This window comes from Oryctolagus cuniculus, chromosome 2, assembly GCF_051225735.1.
Source record: "Oryctolagus cuniculus isolate XC-2025 breed Fujian yellow rabbit chromosome 2, ASM5122573v1, whole genome shotgun sequence".
Lineage (NCBI taxonomy): Eukaryota > Metazoa > Chordata > Mammalia > Lagomorpha > Leporidae > Oryctolagus > Oryctolagus cuniculus.
Window position 1 is genome coordinate 29,772,726 of NC_142868.1, and position 14,675 is coordinate 29,787,400.

A 14,675-nucleotide genomic window follows, 5' to 3' on the forward strand; every position below is an offset into this window, starting at 1 on the left:
TTGAGAGGCAGAGTTACAGACAGAAAGAGACACAGAGAGAAAGGTCTTCCATCTGCTGGTTCACTCCACAAATGGTCTCAATGGCCAGAGCTGGGCCAATCCGAAGTCACAGGTCAGAAGATTATTTCAGGTCTCCCATGTGGGTGCAGGGACCCAGGCACTTGGGTCATCCTCTACTGCTTTCCTGGGCTTTTGGCAGAGAGCTGGACCGGAAGAGGAGAAACAGGGCCAGGAACTGGCACCCATATGGGATGCCGATGCTGAAGGCTGAGGCTTAGCCTACCACACCATAGCGGCAGCCCCAGTTTTGTGCTACACACACACACACACACACACGCACACACACAAGAATAAATAAATGCTAACCTACCTTGATATGCCTTAAAAGAATTTCTGACAGGATACGCCACTTTGTGAATAGGAAGCTCTACAGAAGCTAGAAGTTGTCCTTTCCATCTCTCTTACATTAATTCCTCCCTTATCAACATTCAGAATTGTTTTCATTTGACAAAGGAAAAGTGAAGTCTAAAAGAGAGAAGCCACCTGGGGAAACAAATCAATCATGATCATATTAAGGTAAGTTTTCATGATTGCTTTTCTCACTGAAACCTGGATTTGTTTCCCAGCTCTGCCTTTTCACAGTTGATATGACATTGGACAAATCTTAAAATTCGTGAGACTTGGATTTCTTCTCTGATGTAGCAGGAATTACAATGCCTACCTCCAGGGATGTTGTAAGGGTGGAATGAGTACTACTACATGTGAGAGAGATTAGCAATTTCCAAGGTACCTGCCTGTTGCATTTATTTCCTATAAACGGTTCTCCTCCACTAGCTACTGGTCTCTTGAAACAATTCTTGTCTATGAGGGTGTTTTAATATATTCGTAAAATTATAAGTTGTAACCAAATCTGCAGGAAAGAACACAAGATTAATAAATAAAAACAAAATTTAGCCAGAAGTAACTCCACACAACATTGTTCATTTTTAACTTGATCATAACTGTTTTCTTGATAGACTGTTGAGCAACACAGGAAGAGTTTTTAAAAGGACAATCAGCAATAGACTAGAACACTGTATAATGAAAATAAAATATTTCAAGGATTAAATAGAAAAAACTTAAAACATGATATTCTATATGATTATTAACATTGCATGGCATTATTTTAAAAATAAGCAATTTAAGAAAAGTTTCTAAATTAAGAAACTTGTTAAAAACTGAACCTGAAACTGGAGTGTCTTCTCTTGAAGCTTAGCAAAATATAGAATTGATCTCACCATACAAAAGTATTTTTAAAATTTACCAATCTCAGGCTGGCGCTGTGGTGGAGTAGGCTAACCCTGCACCTGCAGCGCCGGCATCCCATAAGGGCGCTATTTCACGTCCTGGCTGCTCCTCTTCTTATCTAGCTCTCTGCTATGGCCTAGGAAAGCAGTGAAACATGGTCCAAGTGCTTGGGCCCCTGCACTCATGTGGGAGACCTGAAGAAACTCCTGACTCCTGGCTTCAGATTGGCTCAGCTCCACCCATTGCAGCCATTTGGGGAGTGAACCTGCAGATGGAAGAGCTTTCTCTCTGTCTCTCCCTCTCTCAATCTGTATCTCTACCTCTCAAATAAATAAATAAGTTCTTAACAAAAAAAAAAAAAAAAAAACATCTCTAGGACTGAAATTGTTTTAATTTATTTCCCCTGGTATAGAAAAGTAGCACTGTGATTCTTATCTTTACAGACTCAGAGTTATCCTTTTGAAGTTTATTTTTCTAGATCAGAGAAGTTCTTTAGCTTCCCCCCACCTTTTTGTATTGAAGGACTTCTCCTCATCTGAATATTTTTCTATGGGTATTTCTCATTCTACACATAGTATAACCAATAGGAAACTAATCATTTTGGATATAAACACACTCATCCTAACTAATTTTATTCAGAAATTAAAATTTATATGCATCTTTCCCTGGAAGAAAACATTTTATTTGACCCTTAAGTTTAGAAGCATTGTGAGCACATTCAGGGGCTGCACATTTAATTACTATGTATAATACATTTACTTTTCTACTGAAAAATGTCAAGGACTAGCCATTAATTAAATTTTATGTCATGCATATGTGTTTACCCTTAAGTGAAAAGAGATCTCATTTAAGCTATTCCATTTCATTAGCTTTAGAATATCCTTAAGGTTATCGTCTTAACCATTGATTTTCTTACCTTTCATTTCAATTTTGGCCACCGGAATTGCTTGGACAATATTTTGCTGTTATTATTTAGGTTTTTGAATATTTTATGTGATTTATCACTTTAACAATTAAATATAGAAATATAACATGTTTCTAAACAATAAGGCATCAATATTAGTGTTTTAACATTTTTTCAAAACTGAGAGGCCACTGAATACCACCAGAGTAAGATGCAGTTAAAATTTCAAAATTCAATGAACTTGAACTTTAATATTCATTTCATACCTTTTTTTTTTTCAAACATAGACATCCATGGGCTTATACTTCTTTATTTATAAAATGAACTGTGTAAACTAGACATTTCATAAGATCTCTTAAAAGCCAGTGCTTGGAGAGCTAATTAAACTTGATGAGAATATTATAAATTAGGTGTCTTTCTATACTGAATAATTTTTCTATTAAATAACTGTAGTTTCATCTATATGATACATTCACTATTTGTGCAATATTTCTCAGATATAAAAAACAGTAAACAAAAATGAAAACATGCAGAACACACTAAGTTTTATATTGAATTTTATGAACAAGTACCTAAGTACTCATCTTTTCCTAATTATCCTTCCTCAGTCCTTATTCCATAACTCTACTACGACTCCTGTTGGCCTCTGTTGGTTCATATGGGCTAAAATAACAACATAGCAACAACTGTATAGCTTATAAACAACAAAATTTTATTTGTCACAGTCTGATGCCTAGGAAATTCAAACCAAGTTATCTATAGATGCTATGTCTGGGCAGAGCCTAATTTCTGACTCAGAGCTGGTGCCTTCTTGCTGTGTACTCACATAGTGGGAGGGGCAAAGCAGATATCTGGGGATTCATTTATAAGGACACTAGTCAAATCCATAAGGGATCTTTTCTCCTGATTTAATTGACTCCAATGCGCCTGCCTCCTAATATCATGGCCTTGAGAGTTAGAATTGCAACATATAAATTCTGAAGACACACAAACATTTAGACCACAGTATCCACAAATAATACTATATTTATTCTTAGACATAATACGCAAAAGTTTGCAACACATCTTTTTCCCCTGGAAGTATAAAATGTATTTGATTACTTGTGTGGCTGTGCTGAGGACCATATAGCACCTAATGCAAATATATTTTACTTTTGTCCATGTCTGGCTTTACCAGTATAAAATAAATTTTTCTTAAATGAAAGATGATCCAAAATCATGCCTTGGTTGGCAGACGTTTCAAACTGAACACGTCATGTCCCATAGAGTGAACTGCAGTAGATGTTAAATCCTGTGTTTGCTTTCCTTGGATACCAACAGGGCTTTACTAGATTACTAGTTTCTGTTTCTGAAGCTCTAGCTCTTTATTTGTAAGACAGATAATCATCTTTGCTTTGTCTGAGTTGTGGGATTATTCTCAGAATCAAGGGAACTACCAAATTTCAAAGTGCCATGTGAGTTATAAAATATGAGATGATTTATTCAAACTGAAATTTTACCTCCACGAATGACTCTTCTAAATTATCTCATACACACGATTTACATGCTGTATCATTCAGGGTCCATGTTCAAACCATGGATACTGACAATTTCTGTTAATAAAATTAAGCATGAAAACAGACACAATTCCTTATGCAAAAGTTGATTGCTTAATAAATATGTGTTTATTTTCCTATCATTTCTGTTTTATTTGATTTCAAACAAAACTGTGGATAGTAGAAATGTTTAAATGTTTGATAAAATATTGTGTAACCAACAAAAATTTTGAGATTTGTGGAAGACTTAAAATTTTTAGATGGAAAATCATCTCCAAGTTCCCTGGAAGTATCTATTTCTATGGTAGGGCAAATAAATCTGAATCTTCTTGTGACAGCCCAAAGACCTATCCCTCCGAACACTGAGCAGTAAACACACAATTCAAATATTAATTCATAAAATAAGGTGAAAAAAATTCCACAAGATCAAAAGTCTGCTTATTAGATAAGTCCTAGGTTTTCATTCAGGCAAATCTACCAAAAACTGTAAGTTTGTTTAAAGCTATGAAATTACTAAGTATGACAAAATGTTTATATGCTGAAATAAAAAAAAATAGTTTCATAGGTTTTGAATCCTCTCACTCCAGGGAACACATTTTCATTAATTGGAATGAACATTTTTTTAACTTCTATTTAATAAATATAAATTTCCAAAATACAGCTTTTGGATTACAGTGGCTTTTTTTTTTTTTTGCTTTTCTTTCTCTGACTTTTCATCTAGTCTTGCTTCAGCAAAACCCAACTTCATATTTGCTTCATCTCTTACAAATAAAAGTACTTTTTCTTCATAACTGATCCATGTCTTTTATTTGTATATACATATATACACAAGCCTAAATTAGTCTGTAAATTCAAAATAAAATGGTGAACTCTAAACAAATCCTAATTGCTGTAAATCACAAATTTACCTTATGCACCAGAGATTAACTTGCTTACTCTTTTTTTTTCCCCCAATAGTAACTTTGAGCAAATAACCCTGCTTCTTGAATCTCATTTGCTTCTTCGGTAAAAAATGATGCTTGATTTGCTTGGTTCAGGGTATTTGTGTAAGGATGAAATTAGATAAAGAAAGTAAAAGTGGCTTATAAATTATGAGGCATATACTATAGTTCACCCAGACAGAAACATCTGTAAAAAAAAAAAAAAAAGTTTAAAATTAGATAAAAAAAAAATTCACTGATACCCAGATGACATCAGAGGGATTTTCTATTCGAAATGATGGAACCCACTTTCCTGGTTATTTTTTTTTAAACCTACTTAACTCTAGCTACTTCCTCTGAAGCTACACTACTGGTCTAGATAATGTCCCAAATATTACACTAACCTATCTATCCCAATGATCCCGTTGCTAATAGTGGCATGTGCTTATTCTTCTAGAATTGAAACAGCATTTAAGAAAAGCTGCTTTAACAAGGAAAATCTTTGGGGAATTTTATGCCCCCCACTCCCATTTTCTCCCTTACTTCCTAACCAAGCCACAGCATACTGTGGGGAATCTCACAGGAGTTCCAAAAACAGAGTCACAGACCACTGCTTACCTGACCAGCAGAAGGAGGTGAACTGTAACTCCACAGAGAAGCCTAGAGTCAAAAACCACCACTATCCACAAAGTGAAAGTAAAGAAACATGGAGTCACTCATGCTAAGCCCGAAGCTGATGACATCACTTACGTCAAGCTCAGCGCTTGCCCGAAAGATGCTCCTCATCAGAGTGAACAGACATCCCTGGGCAGTCTGATAACGTGTGTGCTGCGGCCGAAAACCTCGAGTTACCTCCCTACTCGCACGATGATTGGATGCAACCAGAGAATGAGTGGAAGGCACCCTGGCCTAGCCACAGGATTGGTGGCACCCCGGGAAACCTCGAGAGGGGGCACAACTGATTGGTGACACCCAGACGCCTACGGGAGACGCCCCCTTCAGAGTGGCAAGGACAAAAGGAGAGCCTTTTCCACTGCTCTCCATCCTCTCAAGGATCATGGCCCGGTGTGTGTGAACCTCTGGATCTCCACACATCTGGAGCTGAAGGGGCAGCCCGTTACTCTATGAGGAGCAGGTAACTGCACAAGCCGACAACGGATAAAGGGCCCGGTGTGTGTGAACCTCTGGATCTCCTCGCACTTAGTGCCGAAGAGCCAGCTCACTAGCCCCCTTGCTAAGCGACACAAGGCGACTACAGGATCAAACTCCAGCGGAGCTGCTACCTCGCCATCTCACCTGGACATTTCATCAGCCTGCTGCCAGACCTGAGTGCAGAGCTGGAGCAGGCTTCTCAGCAGGGGACCTCTCCAACTCCTCCCCTTGCAGTCCCCCTGGGAACTCCGAGCCCGCTGCCCAGAGTGACAGCCATCCCACGACTCCCTGCGTGTAAGCGACTGATCCGAGATCCGTCTCTGCCGAGACATCAAGCTCCGGACCTTAAACACTGACTCTTTTCCTAACCATGATATGAACCTTGAAAACGCAGTTTGTATCAATGACATTAGCCATGTATAATGTATATAAATGTGCTTTGACTCTATGACTAAAAATAATATAGATACCTTGCTGTACATATGCTATTATAATTGGATAGCTCTCAGTTACTTTAACACTATATACTGTGATCTGTGGATTAATATGAATAAGCTCATGTAATATTATTGATATTGATATTAATAGTATTGATTCCAGTAGTTTTTTAGTCATTAAGGAAATTCTTATAGTTAAGTGTTATTGTACTAAGGTAGTAGTTAAGCTATAGATTGGACTGTTGAATATTGATAAGTAAGGATTTATAAGTATATTGATACTAAAAAGTGTATTGATCTCAATGAGCATGCTGATGAGTAGTGCGATAAAAACCCCTGATGTGTAAGCAATAAAATCTCTCATTGTAAAGGCAGTCTTGTGTCCTTATGTTCCTTTCTTCCCTGTGCTCTGACTTGTCGCCCTTAAGCCCTGTTGAGCTGCGTGACAGCAGGCGCTCGCCACACATATAAACATGTAATATAAGTAAAACTGTTTCCCTGCCTCCCCTCCCCCATCCCTGTCTACCTCCAATTCATGATATTTTTAACAAGGCTCACAAATGTAAAAATTCTAGAGATGTCATCCCTTGCATCTGATTCTTCTTTAGCAAAGCACCACTTGATTTGATTTTCTAGGACATTTATGGCTGCTCCATTGCACGAATCTTCACCGGCTACCCCTCTTACCTGGCATCTAAATGCTGGAATTCTTTATAATTGAGTACACTCTCTTCTTTCTCATCCAGTTCTTTTCTCTAGACATTCACATTCATTCCTAGTTTCTTTGCCAGTTATGTTTCTGTTTATTATTAAATTTATGTCAGTAACATAGAACTATGTACCTTATTCAATAATTAAAATCAAACCTCTATTTGATATTTTTCACATGAATGTTCATGTATCTTTCTAAAAGTTAATATTTTTCTCTCAAAATTTGTTTCCTGTTCACCTTCCTCATAGCAATAATTCTTAATTCTATCATTCAAGATAGTAAGAATCATAATTGACTGTGGGTGGTCCTGTGCCTGGCTGGGAGACTGCCTGCCTAGCCCAGGCTAGAGGTTAAAAGGGCATGGAACACCACACCTCCCAGGAAGGACCCTATGACCTGACTGCTGGCAGGCAGCAGGAGTCCCAGGCACGTTTACCTCCCACCCCCAATCTCCCCACCCTATCCCACTCCCCCACTCCCCCCACTTCCTGTTGAAGGATCTTGTAGTTGTCAATCAGGTAAACAGCTCCTGGGTGTGGGCCAGACCCATAAGACCACGTGGAATGCTACATAGACTACATGACCTTCAAACTGATTGGAGAAGCATAGTGGTGCCAATATCAGCATTATCCTATAGAATTAGTGTTGCCCTGAACTAGCTATGTCCCCTCTGCCTGTCCTTTATTTTTTTTTTTTTAATTTTTATTTTTGACAGGCAGAGTGGACAGTGAGAGAGAGAGACAGAGAGAAAGGTCTTCCTTTGCCGTTGGTTCACCCCTCAATGGCCGCCGCGGCCGGCGCGCCGCGCCGATCCGATGGCAGGAGCCAGGAGCCAGGTGCCCTTCCTGGTCTCCCATGGGGTGCAGGGCCCAAGCACCTGGGCCATCCTCCACTGCACTCCCTGGCCACAGCAGAGGGCTGGCCTGGAAGAAGGGCAACCGGGACAGAATCCGGCGCCCCGACCGGGACTAGAACCCGGTGTGCCGGCGCCGCTAGGCGGAGGATTAGCCTAGTGAGCCGCGGCACCGGCCGCCTCTGCCTGTCCTTTAAAGCTTGTGCTTGATTATTAATAAACAGACATGTTCACTGAAACCTGGCTCCAGTGCTTCATGTCGAAGAACCGTGTCACTCCACCATCCCGACAGTGTAGGCCTCACAGGATGAGTCCACAATTGAAACTTCCTGTTCGGGGCTGGCGCCGTGGCTCACTTGGTTAATCCTCCCACCTGTGGAGCCGGCATCCCATATGGGCGCTGGGTTCTAGTCCCGGTTGCTCCTCTTCCAGTCCAGCTCTCTGCTGTGGCCTGGAAAGGCAGTGGAGGATGCACCTGCATGGGAGACCAGTAAGAAGCACCTGGCTCCTGGCTTTGAATTGGCGCAGCGTCGGCCGTTCTGGCCATTTGAGGGGTGAACCATCGGAAGAAAGACCTTTCTCTCTGTCTCTCTCTCTCTCACTGTCTGTAACTCTACCTGTCAAATAAAAAAAAAAAAAAAAAAAAAAAAAAAAAAACTTCCTATTCACTCATTCCCAAATCTAATAATTAGTGATTAAATTTGTCTGTTCTACCTAAGCTTATCTCTAATATAGCCCACTCACCATATTTATATTCCCAGCAACTCTCTGTACTTCTACCTTTTTAATCAGCTCCCCACAGAACACACAGATGTTAGTTTGAAAACATCCCTTGTTCAGAATACACATAAAGTTTCCAATTGTCCTTACATATCCAATTTTCTTTATATATTTTTAAAAGCTGTGGGTGATTATCCACTGATTACCTCTCACTTTAAATGGTGTCATCATTTCCACTCAAGTACAGTCGAAGGATTTCTTCTTAGTCCTGTAAACCCTGATTCAGGGCCTTTGCACATACTGCTATCACTGCCATGAAAGCCAGCAACCCACAAACACGTGCACCATTTAAATAGCTGATATTTTTCTTCTAATTGCTCTGTTAATTGAAATGATTCATCATCACCTCCTATGAATGACCTTAATCAAGTACTTTATAATCAACTATCCTATCTCATATAATGTTTCATTTTTCTTATGATATTTACTACAAAATATATGGTTACTGTCTTTTAAAATCAATTTTAAACTGGAAAGCAAGGTCCACTCTACATAGAAAAGTTATTTCATTGATTGGCACATAGTATAGTCACCTGCCAAGCTTATATAGGAAAGAGAGTAGCTGAAGATAATAAATAATGCAACTAATTATAGTCTCCCGTATCTCCAAAACATCAAGGAAGAAAATAGAATGCTGTCCCTACACAAAATTAGCCATTGATACTATTATGATTCAGATATGATTTGTCTCCCAAAGATTCATGTGCAGAAAGCTTGGTTATCAAAATAATGCTATCAAGAGGCAGTGGATCTTTAAGAAGTGGGGCCAAGTGGAAGGTAATTAGTTCATGAAAACATCACCACCCCGCTGGCAGGGAAGCAATTAATGTCTTATCACAAAGTGGGTCAGGTTTCATGGGCTGGATTCATTTTCATGAGTATAGATTCTTTTATAAAAGAAGCTCAAATGCTTTGGCACACTCTAATGCTTTCTTGCACCCAGTGAGCACAGATGTTCCTATATTGTGATATCCGCTGCCATATTGTGGTGCAGCCAGGGTTGTCCTCTGCAGAAACTGACATCAAGCTGTTTAGTCACTGAATGATAAGCCAAATAAACCTCTTTTCTTTATACACCAGCCAACACCAAGCATTTTGTTACAGAAACATAAAACAGACTAGAACAGGTACCCAGGCCATTTGTGCATTCTGAAACATACCAATAAGTTTACTTACTTCATGCTCTCATCACAATATCATAAACAATGGAGCACCTAATTTAAGTGTTTTACTATAAAATCTAGAATAAATGAATACTTCTTTGTTCAAGATAATAGGATTCATCAGAATTAGAAAGGGGATTCCTGCTAACAAATTTGGATTCGGATGGCAGATGCTAAAAATTACTTCAGGTGGAAACATTTCAAATAGAAGTCTCTACTGGCTGGCACCACAGCTCACTAGGCTAATCCTCCACCAACGGTGCTTGCACCCTGGGTTCTAGTCCCGGTTGGGGCGCTGGTTCTGTCCTGGTTGCTCCTCTTCCAGTCCAGCTCTCTGCTGGGGACTGGGAAGGCAGTAGAGGATGGGCCAGGTCCTTGGGCCCTGCACCTGCTTGGGAGACCAGGAGAAGTACCTGGCTCCTGGCTTCGGATCGGCCCAGCATGCCAGCAGCGGAGGCCATTTTGGGGGTGAACCAGCAGAAAAAGGAAGACCTTTCTCTCTCTGTCTCTCTCTCTGTCTAACTATGCCTGTCAAAAAAAAAAAAAAAAAAGAAGAAGAAGAAGAAGAAGAAAAAAAAAGAAGTCTCTACTGATATTTACATCATAATTAACTGTCAGGGCTGGTGCTGTTGCATAGTGGATGATGCCACTGCCTGCAGTGCTGGCATCCCATGTAGGTGCTGGTTTGAGACCCAGTTTCTCCACTTTCAACCCAGCTCTCTGCTATGGCCTGGGAAAACAGTAGAAGATGGCCCAAACCCTTGGGCCCCTGCACCCGCATGAAAGACCTGGAAGAAACTCCTGGCTCGTGGTTTCGGATCAGCGCAGCTCCAGCCATTGCTGCCAACTGGGGAGTGAACCAACAGATGGAAGACTTCTCTCTCTCTGCCTCTCCTTCTCTCTGTGTAACTCTGACTTTCAAGTAAAATAAATCAATCTTTAAAATAATAATTAACTTTGTCATACTACTAAGTACCTACTAACTGTAAATTCTGATTTTACTGTAAAAACATGATTATGTATCTCCTATTACCATCAAAACATTTCTACCATAACCGAGAGGTAGAGTACAAGGCCCTGACTTAAAGGTCTCCAGCAAAGACATTATTTCTTATGGCTTCTTGTATAAAACTGTTGCCACTGAAGTGTAAATAAATGTTAGACATTAACCTCATATTCATTTACATGAAAAGCATATGATGAAAATGTCTGCTACATTGGTAGGTATGCAATAAGAGAAGACATTTTAATGAAAGAAAACACAAAATGTGATTTCTTAGCTATCTTAAGGGCTAATTGTGATGTTTGTCATCTTTTAAATAAAGGCACTGCTATCATATTCCACATCATTTGGAACTGAGTTGATACGCAGAATGTACAGGACAAAGGTAAAAGTAACATATTAATGTTAACTAATTTGAATACCTATTTCTTATTACAGATAGGTCATATGCATCATTTGTGATTTAATTTTATTTAAATCAATAATGATACTCTGCAAACATATTATTAAGTGATGAAGAACAGTATTGTCATGATTGCTATGAGTATATTATTAAGCAGAAAAGGATGAGGAGAAAAATGGAATTTCTTCCTGCAGCTCAACAAAACATCTGGAAAGGCATTTTTTTCATTAACTGTAGGAGGAATAATGATAGAAATACTCTCCTTGGAAAAAACATTTAAACACCTATTTTTGGAAGAGCCAGATAATTACTTAGGGGCCCTATATCTCCAAAATACTATGAATATAAAAATATTTAGTGTAAATCAATGTTACCTGCCTCAATTTCTCAGCATGGTTATTAATGACATATTTCACTTGCACTGACTATGGGTGAACCAAGGTTAAAAAGTTTTAGTATAAATGAATTCCTTTTCTCTCTTAATAACCCCACAGTTTCTCATTTGAATTATATTCCTTTTCATCCCCAAATTATTTTCTAGACATTCTGAACATAAAATTGTATATATATACATATATATATTTTTTGACAGGCAGAGTGGACAGTGAGAAAGAGAGAAAGAGAGAGAAAGGTCTTCCCTTGCCGTTGGTTCACCCTCCAATGGCTGCCGCGGCCAGCGCACTGCGGCCGGCACACCGCGCTGATCCGATGGCAGGAGCCAGGTGCTTCTCCTGGTCTCCCATGGGGTTCAGGGCCCAAGGACTTGGGCCATCCTCCACTGCACTCATAAAATTGTATATTTTTTAATTTATTTGTTTGAAAGGCAGAGAGAGAAAGAGAGTAAGTGAACAGTGTGTGTGTGTGTGTGTGTGTGTGTAAGTGAGAGGGAAGGGTCAACAAAGAGGGAAAGAAGAAAGGGATATTTCATCTAGCAATTCATGCAATAGCTAGGGCTGATCTGAGTGCCAAAGGCAAGAGCCAGGAATTCAGTGTAGGTCCCCCACATGTGTGGCACGGACCTAGCTATTTGAGCCATCATCTGCTGCTTCTCAGAGTATACAGTAGCAGGATGCCGGAATCAGGTGCACAGAGGGGACTGAAACCCAGGCTCCAAGATGGATGCATCCCAAGAAGTATGTGAACTGCTGAATCAATCGCCCATCATGGCGGGTTAAGCCACTGCCTGCAGCACCAGCATCCGATATGGGCACCAATTCGAGTCCTGGCTGCTCCACTACAGAGAGAAAGGTCCTCCTTCTGTTGGTTCACTCCCCTAATGGCTGTCACGGCCAGCGCTGCCACAATCCGAAGCCAGGAGCCTGCTGCTTCCTCCCGGTCTCCCACGTGGGTGCAGGGACCCAAGCACTTGGGCCATCCTCCACTGCCCTCCTGGGCCACAGCAGAGAGCTAGACTGGAAGAGGAGCAACCGGGACAGAAACTGATGGCCCAACTGGGCCTAGAACCTGGGGTGCCGGCGCCGCAGGCGGAGGATTAGCCTAGTGAGCCACCGTGCCAGCCCCAGCATCTTGTTAATGGCCCGGGAAACCAAGGAAGATGGCCCAAGTGCTAGGACTCCTGCACCCAAATGAGAGTCTCAGAAGAAGCTCCTGGCTCCCAGCTTCTACCTGCCACAGCCCTGGCTGTTGAGATCATTTGTGAAGTGAACCAGGGAACAAAAATATCTCCCTCTGTCTCTGACCTCCCCAACCCCCTCCTCCTCTCCCATTCCCTCTCCCTCAGTTTTTAATTCACCGTGCTTTTTTTGTGTGTGTTTCACTTTTTAACTTTATTTTGCATAATCACCTGAGGAAAGGATTAATAAACCACCTTCAATTCAATTCAAATGAAAAATTAGTTGAGTAATGTTAGCTATCAAGGAAGAAACAGAGTTGGATAGTAGTGAAAGTGGTGAAGCCAGATGTTATTTAGAACTACAAGAGGAATAGACCCAGGATAGAGCATGAGTCAATTCTGAACACCAAATGAAAAGATGTATTCTTGTTAAAGAAGCTACCTTACATACTGATGATCATCAGATTTCACCTAGGGCATGATGGAGGATGAGAAACCCAATCAGGTATTGAGAGTGCTCTGATCTGGAGTGTTGTGGATACTGTTTAAATGGACTTAGTTCAACTTTTCTAGTATTGGACAACACAGAGACAAACACAAATGCCCAAGATTCAGGGCCTATTTGAGAAGAGTTTTCTGGAAGGGCAAATTATTTGCCAAAGTGCAAAGGTGGGCAATTATAATAGATAAAAGGAAGCATCTATAAAGATATAGATTTGTTAACATTTAAGCATGTTATAGATTTTCAACATATTAATATTTAAGGGAATTATAGATAAATAAGCAATAAAGAAGATCAATACAAGTGAAGACAATAGGATCACATAAACAAGAGTAGTGTCTGCAAATACTAGCTGATAGAATCAAAAAGGGAGAGAACGATCCAACATGGGAAGTGAGATACACAGCAGACCCATAGAATGGCAGATGTCCTAAACACCACTCTGGCCTCAGAATCAGCCCTTAAGGCATGTGGATCCGGCTGAAAAGCCCATGAGAGTATTTCAGGCATGGAAAGCCAAGACACTCTGGGGAAAAAAAAAAAAAAAAAAAAACCCTAAATGAAAGATCTCTGCGAGTGAGATCCCAGTGGAAAGAACAGGTCATCAAAGAAGGAGGTACCTTTCTCTGAAGGGAGGAGAGAACTTCCACTTTGACCATGGCCTTGTCTAAATATGATCAGAGTTGGTGAACTCAGGGGGCTTCCATAGCCTTGGCAGGTCATGACAAGAGCCTAGGGTGATTACTGAGGCCATAAACAAGAGTGTCACATTGTTAAGTCAACAACAGGAGTCACTGTGCACTTACTCCTCATGTAGGATCTCTGTCCTTAGTGTGCTGTACATTGAGATTTAATGCTATAACTAGTACTCAAACAGTGTTTTTCACTTTATGTTTCTGTGTGGGAGCAAACTGTTGAAATCTTTACTTAATGTATGCTAAACTGATCTTCTGTATATAAAGAGAATCGAAAATGAATCTTGATGTGAATGGAAGGGGAGAGGGAGTGAGAAAGGGGAGGGTTGTGGGTGGGAGGGACGTTATGGGGGGGAAGCCATTGTAATCCATAAGCTGTACTTTGGAAATTTATATTCATTAAATAAAAGCTAAAAAAAAAAAAAAGTGAAGACAATAGATAAACCCAGAGTTAAACTAGCTTCAGATTTGACATACACCATTTCCCTTCTTGAGTAGGCTGGCATTTTGCATTTTAAGGTGTTAATTATGATGCAATTTGAGTGTACATTTTCTTTAAGACAGTAGACTCAGATAAGAAGCATATGTTGTCAATAAATTTCAAAAAAGGAGAGAATTCATGACAGTCTTCCATTTTCTTATGTATGTATGTATCACAAGGAACTTTTAACTGATCTTTTTCATATTTTCTACCTTCTACTTCAACATTAGATGTTCTATCATAAAACAATCTAACTTGAAGTTCTCTTTCTACTG

The 14,675-nt window shown here is 40.0% G+C and overlaps 1 pseudogene; it reads left to right on the plus strand.

Moving 5' to 3' along the window:
* The first annotated feature begins 6,537 nt into the window (after positions 1-6,537).
* The window catches only part of LOC149127712 (uncharacterized), a 141,696-nt pseudogene continuing 133,558 nt past the window's right edge, over positions 6,538-14,675 (plus strand).